The sequence below is a fragment of the Triturus cristatus genome, chromosome 7, assembly GCF_964204655.1.
Source record: "Triturus cristatus chromosome 7, aTriCri1.1, whole genome shotgun sequence".
Lineage (NCBI taxonomy): Eukaryota > Metazoa > Chordata > Amphibia > Caudata > Salamandridae > Triturus > Triturus cristatus.
The window spans coordinates 1,284,212,851-1,284,225,954 of NC_140590.1; the positions used below are offsets into that span (position 1 = coordinate 1,284,212,851).

The 13,104-nt window shown below is 48.1% G+C and overlaps 1 protein-coding gene across 5 annotated transcripts in view; it reads right to left on the bottom strand.

Moving 5' to 3' along the window:
• The window catches only part of LOC146811889 (sulfotransferase 1 family member D1-like), a 502,151-nt gene that overhangs the window by 149,384 nt on the left and 339,663 nt on the right, over nucleotides 1–13,104 (bottom strand). Inside the window, exon 1 of one of the 5 annotated variants that reach the window (XM_085618849.1) lies at nucleotides 3,921–4,142. The exons of 1 other annotated variant lie outside the window; for it this stretch is intronic. The gene's annotated coding sequence lies outside the window, so the exon portion shown is untranslated. Of the gene's footprint in view, nucleotides 1–3,920; nucleotides 4,143–13,104 lie in introns of those variants that run through there. 3 more of the 5 variants (XM_085618853.1, XM_085618854.1, XM_085618850.1) reach the window with 3 other exon arrangements.

The following is a 13,104-nucleotide window of genomic DNA, read 5'->3' on the forward strand; positions in this document are numbered from 1 at the left end:
TTTGATTTGGTCTGCATTCCGTCCATCAATTGTGTGTCTTTTGCTTTCTCGCTCTAAGTGCGCCAGGTATGCCCAGACGTGGGTCCTGGGCTCACTGTGCCACTGTAATCAAGCTATCCTGGCTGAAGATGGATGAAACCCCGAAACTGGTCTTAGGATGCTTGTTTCCGGTCCAGGGAGGACCTGGCTTGGCAGTTCGGGCTGGACTGTTCCCATGAGGCACAGGGTCAAGATTGATTTGCATATGGCCAGGTCTAAACTGGTGTGGCATGGTGAGCAAAAGAATGATGGATTTAACCCAGATCTCTTGACTGGGGGTGAATTTTTTGATTTGTGCTGCATTCCGTCCATCAATTGTGTGTCTTTTGCTTTCTCGACCTAAGTGCGCCAGGTATGCCCAGACGTGGGTCTTGGGCTCACTGTGCCATTGTAAATAAGCTATCCTGGCTGAAGAGTAGTGAAACCCTAAAACCGGTCCTAGGATGCTTGTTTCCGGTCTAGGGAGGACCTGGCTTGGCAGTTCGGACTGGACTGTTCCCATGAGGCACAGGGTCAAGACTGATTTGCATATGGTCAGGTCTAAACTGGGGTGGCATGGTGAGCAAAAGAATGATGGATTTAACCCAGTTCTCTTGACTGGGGGTGAATGTTTTGATTTGTTCTGCATTCCGTCCATCAATTGTGTGTCTAATCCCTCTCTCCGTCACTGACCCCAGAGGTTCACGAGAAACGCGACTCGCGGGGCGGGGTGGGGCAGGCTGGTCATTCTGCTGTCAGCTTTCCATAAACCCTGGACACATTTCATACGCATGTCCTCACAGGGGCATGCTGCGGGTGTGACTTCGCAGCCAGTGATGTAAGGTGATAAATGCACTGGTGACAAACGTGTAGAAAAGGCATGTTCTTTGTTAAAATGTAAAGGAAAACATGTTTCCCTTCCTTTGACTTTATTTCTCATCCTTTCTAATGGCATTAAAGTCCACATCTTTTCCCACAAGAAGCCTGTTTGACAAAGGCCAGCCCCGCTAAAAGGACAGTAGACCTGGGGCAGAGTCTGTCACATGCTGGGTGAAAGGCCTGGAAAAGGACAGTAGACCTGGGGCAGACTCTGTCACATGCTGGGTGAAAGGCTAGTCCCTCTAAAGGGACAGTAGACCTGGCCCAAGTCTGTCACATGCTGGGTGAAAGGCTAGTCCCTCTAAAAGGACAGTATACCTGGGCAGCGTCTGTCACATGCTGGGTGAAAGGCAAGCCCCTCCAAAAGGACAGTAGACCCAGGGCAGAGTCTGTCACATGCTAAATGGCACAAAACATCATATAAGTCCCACATTGGAAGTTTGTGCTGAATTTTAACATGCAAACCTGTACACCTAACAGCTGTCACCCAACCACAAAACAGATTATGTAACTTTAGCCAAAACATTGGGTTCAGAGCTCTGATATTATAGGGGTCTTTAATGGAAATCTGAACTAGGGAAAGGTACTTTGACATCACAATTGTTTACTGTTCCAGACATGTAATATGGAGAAGAGCGGCACTCAGGCGTGTTGGTGGGTGCACATGTTTGAACTCGCATGTTTTCAAGTCAGTGAGCACTTTGCACCAAATCCCCTCCCACGGTGCCGTTGGAGATCACAAATCGGATTATTTTCTGTGCTAGAATTGGCAGGAAACTGTTGTTTACTTATTCATTAAATACATTCCTCAATATTAATTTAATAGAAAGCATTCATAGCCCGCATGCTAGCTGGGCACCCTGCACCAGAGCGCTCGTGGCAAGAGAACCATCTTAGTAAAATAGTGCATAAGTGGGAAAATGGGTGCGTGCAACAACAGTGTGGTAGTAGGTACTGCTTGATATGGAAATGTTGACTCACTGGTGCTCACTACCTGGGAGTACGCACTTGTGATGGAGAAGTGCGGGTACTTTCCTACTGAAAGTATTTAGAGGCTCGGATTGGCCCAGGGCAACCTGGCAGTGCCCAATGGGCTGGTCTGACAGATCAGTGCGTGGCCTATTTTTTAGCAGTTTGTGTACTTTGTTTATGCACTGTGGGCCGGTTTATACTGTTGATTTTCTTGAAATTAGCACAAACATTGCCTGCAGCAAATATAAATGCCTGCAATCTCCCATACTTTGGAAAAATACTCACACAGTGTGTCATTTCAAGCTCAAACTGGCGGGCACATGCTGATGAGCTTTGTGGGGGTCAACAGGGGGTAAAAGACATTGTCATTTACAACGCCATTACTTGAATAATGCTTCACGAAGGGGGGAAAATAACATTTTCAATGCCAATAGCTCAAAACAACATCATTGCGAGACCTATTGCTTTGTAAATGCTTGTTTTGGGTAGGCACGGGGAGATTAAGTGATTTGCCCAGAATCACAGGATGCTGAGCACGCATCAAGGCTCGAACCGGTTTCCCAGCTCCAAAGCCGGCAGCTCTAGCCGTAAGGCCACATGCTCACCCGGTGTGTTTTACTATTATTCATAGAAGGTGTGAGGTTCACCGTTGCAGCTTGATAGACGTTGACTAACAGGCAACATGACTCCATTAAAGCCTGGTTGAGTGCACTTTGCCGCCGACCGCGGCTCCCGCAGGGGGCCACTACAGCGGTCGGCGCCCTAGTGCCACCGGGGCACCGGTCACCCCTCCCCACCCCCTCCCAAGGGGAGGGGGCGGGGACGCCGACCGGTGTCCCCCCTCTCCTCGTGTTGGCCGGATGGGACGCAGAAGCCCGTCACTTCCTGGCCCCTGTGGGGAAGGGGAGGCTATTTAGCCTTCCCCCACCCTCCTGGCGACCTCTTTGTCGCCCTCCACGCCGCATCCCTCCCTACCGCTTACCCGGCGTAGGCATTGGGTGGGGGGGTTTTCAGAGCGTTGTAATGTTTCTTTTTTCATTGTAGGCGGAGTTACAGGGCGATCTGGAAGCAGGCCGGTACAAAGGGTACCTCTGCGCGGCACCATAGGGGGTGCCTGAGCCAAAACTGAGGAGCCTCATGGGAGGGTCCCGGAAGCCGTGCCGGCGCCCCACTAGTCCTGCGGGCGGTTGTGGGCCTGAACAACCGGGGGGTTTGCTATGCGACGCTCCGCCCCGAGAGGGGGGCATGAGTAGAAGTTACCAACGGCACGTGATCGTAGAAAGAATCACCTGGATGGCAGCAAAGACGGGGTTCGCTCCCGCGCTGCCCGGCTCATCAGGCGGCCCAGTTGGTTGCCTGCCCTTGGATCGCCCGTAAGATAACCCACCCATTACATATCTGGATTATGTAATAAACTGCAGCAATTTTACCCAACTCAACAGTCTGTGTGTGTGTTATTTGGGTATTCATTTTGGGGGAGGGGGGACAGAGGGGAGGGGTGCCCCTGGTGGTCCTAAAGGAAGAGCCCTTAACCTCAGGATCAAGAGGCTGGGTGAGAAACAGGCGCATGTGTTCTTTATGCAAAAGAAAGGGTAGGGGTGAGGTGTGTTTAGGATGGCTGCTTGGTGAGCATGAAAAAAAACATATCGGGCGGCAGCAGTGGCGTGTGAGCTTGTGTGTCGATTCGTGTTTGAGCAAGAGAGGACGAAGACATGTGTTTTGATGTGTTTGAGAGAGAAAGCGATGGGTGTCGAAGGACCGATGTGTGTTCTAAGAATGGGAAGTGAGAGGGAGAAGGGGCCAAGGGGAATTCTGGCGTAGGCTTCGCGCGCGCGCGTGTGTGAAGAAGAAGGATCTCTGTCTCTGAAGATGATCTCTGTAGGTCTTTGAGACTAACGTGTGACGTATGCCACGGTTACGACGTATTTTATCAGTTAGTTAAATAAGAGGCACCAACATCTGGATAGTTAAGATTGATACACAGGATTAATGTGAGGTTTAAACCTTTTTTAAACAAGAGCAAGATAAAAAAAGAAAATACGCGTCCCTACCCGTTTCCTGTTCTTCTCTTCAGAAATCCTGCTGCAGCTGCCTGCAAACAATCTTCGAGAGTGCGAGACTCTTTCTAGCTTTTACCTTGAACCTCCCCCGAGAGGCGTTGCTCCGCCCCCAGGTCCACTCTTGGACAATAGTGAGAGGCGCAAGCAAGGGCGGCCATGTGACAACAGAGGGCTGTTGTCCCCCTCTCTCAGGCATCTGCGTCTGGAAGTTCTGCGGATCATGAGTTTGTGTTATCTTGCTGTGTCACACAACGCGAACTCTTTCCAAGAAACTAGCAGAGCTTCTCGTGAGCAGAAGATTACATATTACAAAATATTACATTTCATCTTTTTTAGGCATTATCTGTAGACACCAATGCAATTTTGTTTCAATTTTTTAAGTGCTTCTCTTTAGCAGGCACAAACGTTTCATCTTAGATCTAGGTTTATCACGGCATTAAGAGGCGTTTTTTAAACGTGGTCATTGTAAAACATCAACTTAGAAATATCCATGCCTCCGCTCCCTGATAACAATGTCTCTGATGAAATCAGAGGTAAGTCAGCTTCAGTGCTTGATTTGTAAAAAAAATATAAGTGCCAGGGCTCTTGTTAGGAGACCACCGCTTGCACCACACATTGCCCCTGCTATGCTGCCAATGACAGTAACAACACAACTGCTAACCATCACACTCCTACAATGTGACAATTTGGACTATACCAGGCCCCAAAGCTATAAGAATGGCTTGGGCGGCAGGTAATAGTAATTTTAAATATATATTGAATTAATAATTAACTGTTGTTGTGGTCATCTCTAAATTAGGCAGTCAGTGCCACCTTGTAGCAGGCTGTCACAGAGCCGGTGTTGACAATTAAGTGCTGGTGCTGAGCACCAGAAACCATAGGCTCAAATTAAGCACTGGCAGCTGTCACCTGTACCTATATGTTGCCTCGATTCCTATTATAGATGGAGCAATATATAGTCTGTTAAATAGCACACATTTATGCACTGTGCAATTGCGGAACTCAAGCATTTGAAGGTACTCTCATATGTGATAATGAAGAAAACAGAGGCTCAGTGGAATAAAATATTTGCCTAGTATCACACAGTTTGTTCAAGCCTGGAAGCCAGGATTGAACAATATTTACTGGTTTTATATTATGCAGTTCATCTACTAGATGGTTATCTCTTTCTCTCACCTATTTTACATCACCTCTTTTACATCAAAGCTGAAAAATGGCTTTTACCATTAATTCTTGGTGCATGAGGTTAGCACACTGGGGCAGGCAGATGCCACATGAAACCTCAGCTTGTTTTTGGGCTTGAGGGTCTAAGAGCACTTTGAGATGAGCCAGACATCTGGTTCAAGCTTCAAGTGCCTGTGCCTGCGATGGCAGGGTGACCGACAAAGGTCTTTGTGGATCTTGTTGTGCACCTGCCTGTCACTCACTCCACATTAGTTTACACCTACAGAGTTTTAAGTGGGTTGGGTCTTGCCAGGTCTCCGATGTGGCAGTAATTAAAAACTGTCTTTGGAATGGGTTCATATTGTGTCCTATGTGCATGCGCTTTACTGGAAATAACAATGCTCGAATTTCCAGCAACAACTGAAGACTTGTAATCAATAAGACCCACGCAGTCTCTGTTTACATTTCATTTTAGAATCTCTAAGAGTATTTATTGTTTCCATTTGTTGTGGGTCGGTAGGTTTTTTCATGCAATGTATGACTTATGTGAACCAAGTTGCTTCTATGCGTCTGGGTGGATTCCAGTTGAGGTTGAAAGTTCATGATGACGTACAAGATAAGTCTGACAGGTGTTTGAACTTCTCACAGTGCCGGTCAGTGTCTCATAAAGCGGTTCAGACTTTATACACAAACGATCGGTGGCCTCCCTGCAGAGCACCCTGAGTGATTGGGATTTTATGGCAAATTGTGTGAAGGAGGTTCCCAGCTGTCAAAATATTGACAACACCAAAAGAAATGAAAATGCAATGCTTAAAGATGAGTTGATGGGTGAGAGTATCAAGGTTTAGTGAAATTAGGTGATTAACAGTAGTTTGTGCAGAACAAGAGAGTGGCAAAACATTGTGAGCATGAAAATGATGTGTGAGTTACACAAATGGAGGATTTCAGAAAGATGTGAGGAGAAAAAGGGACTAAATGTCTAATAGACTAGGAGACGGCAGAAGAAAGTGGTGTGATGGGTAGAAGTAATGGAGGCACTTGAAGACCACCTCCCCTTCTACAGATGTTAGTAGTGTTTAATTCAGTCTCAAATTTTCAGAATTGAAATATTTTCAATTCTAATTATCCACAACAAAATCGATGTTACTCATTTATTTGATGTTACTAACAAGCATTGGCAAAGCAATTAGATTTGCCATGCTTTTTAGGTGTATGTCTGTTGTTGCGTTATGTGTCTGGATGCAATAATGAACAACTCACAAAGGGTCGCTGTTAGAAATGGGGGTCTCTAGTTGGCAAGGGTGTGCACCTTTGTCCAAGTAGGGACCCTTCTTCCTAGTCAGGGTGAGGGAGTTATAATCCTAAAATAATCCCCGCTCACCCCCTTGGGAGCTTGGCACGAGCAGTCAGGCTTATCTCAGAGGCAGTGTGTAAAGCATTTGCACATAGCCAACAGTAATACAGTGAATACACTACAAGAGGAAGCCACACCAGGTTAGAAAACTATCCAATATTTTTTATATCCAAAAAAAGACCAAAACGATAAGAATCCAACATACAGTACTTAAAAATGTATACTTTGCAAGATATACTTGAAATTTTCAGAATTATCTTAAGAACACAGTTCGAATGAGTCTGTAGGTCCGTCCGGGGCTACTGCGAGGCTGAAAACAACAGAGTCTAACAGTTCCAGCTGACTGCGTCGGTACAGGCCAGTGAAAGCGTGGACAGACTCGTGAACAGTACCTTTCTCGTTGTGGCTGGCACATTGGTGCAAGCCGGTCGTAGCAACCATCGCGGTTTAATTGCAAAATGGAAGCGGTGCAGGGTGCAGTGCCCTCTCGATGCGGTGCAGGCAGCGGCTCGGTGATGATCGTCCAGACGGCATCGGTGAGACCAAGGCTTATGGTGCAGGGCGAGGTGGTGCTAAGTGCGGTGCTGGCAGGTTGCGGTGCAAGTGACAGAGCTGGTTAGCGGGAGCTGGCGTCGGTCGGCCCAGACTACTGTGTGGGACGACGCGGTGCGTAGTGAGACTTACAAGCAGTGCCCCCAGCCACAATGCGGTCACAGGTGTTGAAGTCAGCAGCAGTGATGGCGTAGGTGAGACAAGGATGCCGAGGTGAAGCAAGGCAGTGCGTAGTGCGGTGCCCACCGGTCACGGTGGAAGCAGCGGCCCGGGTGCAGTAGTCGTCATCGTCGGTGAGACTAGGGTTGTGATGCGAGATGCGGACGGTGCCTTCTGTGGTGCCAGCAGGACACAGAGCCAGCGACGGAGTCGGTTGCGTTTCCCTTCTCTGTGGCAACTGAAACAGCAGTTCCAGAAGTGGTACCCAGAGGTTGGTGATGTTTTTGGAGACTTTAGAACAAGAGGCAAGCTCGACTTCAAGCCCTTGGAGATACTCAGCACAAGTAAAGAAAGTTCAGTCCAGTCCAGTCCTTTCACTGCCCAAGGCAGAAGCAGGAACTGCAGGCCAACCCAACAAAGCAACAACGCAGCAAAGGGGCAGTACTCCTCCTGGCAGCTCTTAATGGGTGGGACTGGCACACGGATACAGTAGTATGTCAGCTATTTTAGGCTCTCACCACTGAAACGGGGAACCTAAAAATAGGAAAATCCCTGCAAGTCTGAACTTGAACACTGAACAGATGGCAGAGGGGAGTTATCCATCATGTTATGGAGGTTGAAGGGCATTTCCCAGCTCACCAAACGTCTTCTCTGCTGTCCTATAATGAATATGTTTAGAGATATACATGAAAGGGGCAGCTTGCAATCTGATTCACACCAACAAAAGAAAACAATAACGAAACCAATAGTTTGCATTTTTGTACATATTAAAGGGTTTCTCAAGTGTCACAAGCACACACAGGACAGGAACAATATGTCAGAAGCAGTTGAAAGTTTCCTCTCACAAAGAAATAGTACTGCAAGGAAACCAGCACACGCATGCACACACACAGACGTGCACACAGACACACTCATGTGCACACATAGACACGTGCACACACAGTCACCCGCACACCCTCATCTACCCACCACCCCATAGAGAATCTACAGAACTTACATGAAAAAGGGCAAGAGGTCACACAGGCACAACACTTCTCTGGGGCTTTATGCCCAAACAAAAAGATTTTCAGATTTGACAATGAATTCTGTTACCCTACCAGCACCTCAATACATGTAAACACTCCCAGTACTCCATGGTCACCTGGCAGGCCAGATCATCAAGAAAGCTTCAAACCTTGAAGCTTACTTCCTATCAAACGCAATCATTGTCCTCTCTGATCCTTCCCCGCTACACCAGGTTCCCTTTACATCTAAGTGCACACTGCACTCATTCAACCTTCTAATATAACACAAAATCATCAACCTGATGATGCCACAAATATTGGTTGGTTCACCAGCGGATCCTTGCCTGACAAACTCTTTCACATCAATCCTGCTTGAGTTCTATGCTGCCATACAGGTGAGAGAGAGGTCATCAGTTCCTCCCCAGACCTTCAACTGATCAATTCCCATGTGACCTAAAAGCAACATATAATAAACTTATCTTAGAACAGGGTTTTAAGTGGGCCGGGTCTTGCCAGTGCTCAGCACTGTCAGTTCTTTAAAGCAGGTGCCTAAACGTGTCCATATCGGGCTCTCTATTTTTACCCTCAGGATGGAGAAAAAACGTAACTGTGCAACAGTAGCACTGATCACTGTTTTTGATGTAACTTGTAAGAAACTTGTTTTCCCCTTTTTAGGTCTGGCCTGACCCAGCGCATGCGCTGGTCTGGCGAGACTTATTGAGAGGGCTCCAAAAAGTGCTACCAGGCCAGCCTAGAGCTTCAGTGCATGTGCGCGGGAGTGCGCGCCGCGCTTGACCCAGATTACTTTCACTTTCGCGGGTCTCGCTTTTGGGACCTTATAAGTATTTTGTTATGCAACTGTTGCATGGCTAAACACTTATAAGGTCCCAAGGGCGAAACCTATTGGCTATGCCAATGCTTGTTTATAGCGCAAACATGGAGCGCTTTACATAAGCACCAGTTACATCACGCAAGCACTTGTTGATTTTTTTAATTACCGGATGTTGAGTCCACATCTGGCTAGAACCTTTCTCAGCTCGAAAGTCGGCAGCTCTAACCTTACGCCACATCCTCGCTCACAAAAACGGCAACTTTTTTATTAAATGCAACGAAAACCTAGTTAGTTATTATTTATCTTATGCTACTTACAACCATTACCAAAGCCAATAGTCCTGGCGTGTTCTAGGTGTAATGTCACCTGTATTATATATCTGGAGGCAATGACAGAAGAAGCACAATACCAGTCGGGCGGCACACTACGCAGATTTTTAGCTTAAGCGTTTTAAGCCACGCCCTTATTTACATCGGCCACGCCACTATGAGAGACCCACCAATATTTTCATCCCACTTACAGCCTGTCCTATAGTAACACAGACTCGAGGGTAGTCCGTCTAATCAGGCGGGCAACTAGTGCCAAATTTCGGGGGGGGGGGCTAAGTCTTCCAGCCATAGGCAGAGTGGCTGTAAGAAGGGGCGAAAACGCAACAAAAGCCTCATTAACGAGTAAATGGTATTTTAAAGACCTGTGAAGCACTCGGCCCGGCTGCAATTAGACGGACGCCAGCCCGCGAGGCTGTCTCAGCCGGGCTGACACACATGAGGGGGGGGGGGGGGGGGGGGGTGCTGAAGCCTGGTGACCCCAATGGGTGTTGCGCGCCTGCCTCTAATTACAGTAACATCGCAATGGACTCTTCTTGAGTAAACTAATTTAAAAGGCTGCATTTGTCCAGATGCAAACCTTCATTCAACAAAAGAAAGTACCGTCCGATAGACACAATGGATTCCGACCAGGAAGAAGCCCGGAGACAGCCCTCTTCACTGTTTATGAGGCACATCCGTTCCACGAAACTTACGAGTGAAATGGTTCAGGCAGCTGCCGCCCACAATCTTAGAACGGATCCTTCCAGTTCCAGCGACTTCAAGTAAGCAAGACAGAGTATACAACATTAATGGGGTGCAAAAGTGACGAGACACGTTACGTAAAAGAACCCTTCTTGACAACAGAAGTGCTCCAAGAAAAACAAAGTGTTATTATTATTAATGGTTCTGTGGAAATATTCAAGATAATTAATGGGAGGATGAAACTCTGTCCCACACCAGGGGTCACGGGGCAGGGAGAAGCTGGGCGCTGTGCGCGTAAAACGTGCACTAATTGTGCTTTCACTGTGTCTGGTCCATGTGAGGGAAGCTTTCGCTGCTGCGTCCTCAATGGTACCTTTCCTGTGTGGAGGAAAGCTTGCCCTGCTACCTGCAGGGTGCCTATGCTGTGTTTATGGAAACGCGCGTGTGCGTCCATCTATCCGCCTATGGCCCCGCCTCTCACACACTCTCCTGCAAATAGACAGCGCAAATTGATGGCCCTGGATTGTGATTGGTTCAGTTAGTGTAGCCGATATCTGAAGGGTGTTCCATATTTCTTTTATTCTTCTCAGAGTCCCGAGCAAGAACGATAATCACTATTGAAATTTGATGGGGAGTTACCCGTTTTAACAAAATTATCTATTCCGTCTCATATACCAGTGCTATTTTAAATGTGCACTTTATATTTCATTTACAATTGTTTTTATCCAAAACACACCTGTACAGACCAATTAGTACATTTTGATGTAAATTCGGATTGACCAGCATTTTTGATGTTAGTGGACCTACTTTCGACGTTGATAGCTGTGGCCTGAAGTGCAATATGCAACCAGGGACCAGCGCCCAAATGCTTAAAAAAACAAACAAGTTAAAGGCACGCAAGCAGCGTACATGTCGCTGCTCCTTCCCAAAACAATACTTCATGGGAGTTGCCTTCTGAGAAAAAGGTGGGACATCACCCTTCATTAGCTATTTGCATAGTGCCAATATCGGCAACACTCAGTTCTCTTACAGCAACATACATAAATAAACCACACAACAACTTGTTGGTGGAGAAAATTGCTGCAGGTTTATTTGCATAACAAATATGCCAACATGGTGGGTTATCTTACGGGCGATCTGAGGGCAGGCCAGCCCCTGTGCCGCCTGCCCGCCTGATGAGCCAAATTACACCGTGGCTGTCGCCAATCAGTGGTTACCAGTTTTGGGAGGGGCCACCCCTCCCATCAGTGGACCACCAGTCCACGCACTTACTCACGCCCCACAGAAGGGGGGGCGGAGCTTTCCAGGCCACCCCCAGTTGCTCAGGCCCACAACCGTCCGTAGGACTAATGGGGTGCCGTCGTACTTCAAAGGGACAAGCTAAGACATCCCTGGGTATCCTTGGCTTAGCACCCTTAATGTGCTGCTGCATGTAGTACCCTTCTGTACCTTGCAGACTCTGGATCGCCCTGTGACTCCTCCACAGCTTTGGGGGTGGCCACCGTCACAGCCAGGGCCCCCCACCAAGGTAGGCATCTTACCTACATCCTGCTGATTCCCGGGCCTCTCCCAGGACCAGCCAAAACCAGTCCAAGCCTATACTGGACAGGAGGCCAGCATGCCACTTCTAGACAGGTGCCCCCATCCTTTCTCAACTCCCTGTGGACTTAAGACTGATAAAACCAAACTCCCCCTGCAAACTTACACCAGGGGGAATTCAATTCTGGCAGCAGGACCCTCCTATCCTGGAAAGTCAACTCATTGCCTCCCAGCTGTCAGACCCCGGTGATGAGAGGGGAGACACACCCCCCCTGCCCGGGCCGCTGCTTCTACAGAAGCTGTTCCAGTGCCTGCACACTTCACCACCCCTCCCAGGGTGGCTTCCAGCTGGCTGTCCCCTTAAACGCCTTGGGTTTCTCATCGCCCCAGTTGTAAGCATGTCCTGCTGAGTTTGCAACTCGAAGGGGGGACCCAGAATCCGTGGTACCTGCCTCGCCTAGACCTTCATGTATATGCGCCCAGGATGACCTAAAACAACTGGTATGGTGTTGGTTCACTGTTAACCTTGCCTGGCTGAAGAGCAATTGATTTACCAAGCCACTCCTGGCAAGATGTGCCAATGCGGGTGGAAGTAAAAGTTAACAAGCCTGCCTTCACTCCTCTCACCCAGTTATTTGTGTATAGCACTTGTCGGAGTATGTCCATCACATTCTGCCAGTCACCACCCCAGGTGACGCCTTGCCCTCCCAAACTTCTGTTAGTATACCAGGGCGCAGACAGGCAGTGTGGACCGGAGGGGAACCAAATGTATAGATACCTGCCCTTTCTTGAGTACTGGGAATGCCAAGTGTCCTTCACTACTTAGTAGCCTATTTGTGCTTAACCCAGGGGAATTCCCCAAAATTTAGCCCATAGCACACTCGTTGGATGACCACTTCCACAGCCTGCATTGCTGCAAGCCAAGGCTAACGGGCGGGAGAATTTGCCCATGTCATTGTTACTCAACTCAATGGTACTCATTTCATCGACCTCAGAAGGACGAGATACTAAGAGGACCTACCAGGATCTGAACCTGTAACCAGAGGTCGAACCCAAGCCTCTTTCAGTTCTGCCGCTCCACATGCCTGAGAACATGTATCCCAGGGCAGACTTCAGGCACCTTAACCCATACTTGGACATGCCTGAGCTAAAAACCCATCTAAAAGGCCTGACAACCGGCTAACCACCAACATTGCAGTCCGAATGTTCGCTGACAACTCCCAAGGAAAATTCGCTTAACTGAAGCAACTGGTAACATGCCATCAATTAATCAATTTAACCTTAACTCTAACTGCAAAATGTACTCTGGTGCTTGTCTGTATTAGTGCTCCCTCCCATCCCTATCAGCCCTAACCAGGCACCATGCACCCTCTTGGGACTGGCACACTCACGCTCCCGCTGACAGAAAGTGCCTATTCGTGTGTAGCCCATAACCTCACGTTTATCACTGACGGTATACCAGGGTATGTGAAGCTCAGCTAGCTCTACGCTGAGTGCGTGTTATACCCTCACAGGTATGTCTTTGCCTATCCCGTTTCTGGCTGCAAAGTTGATGACATTG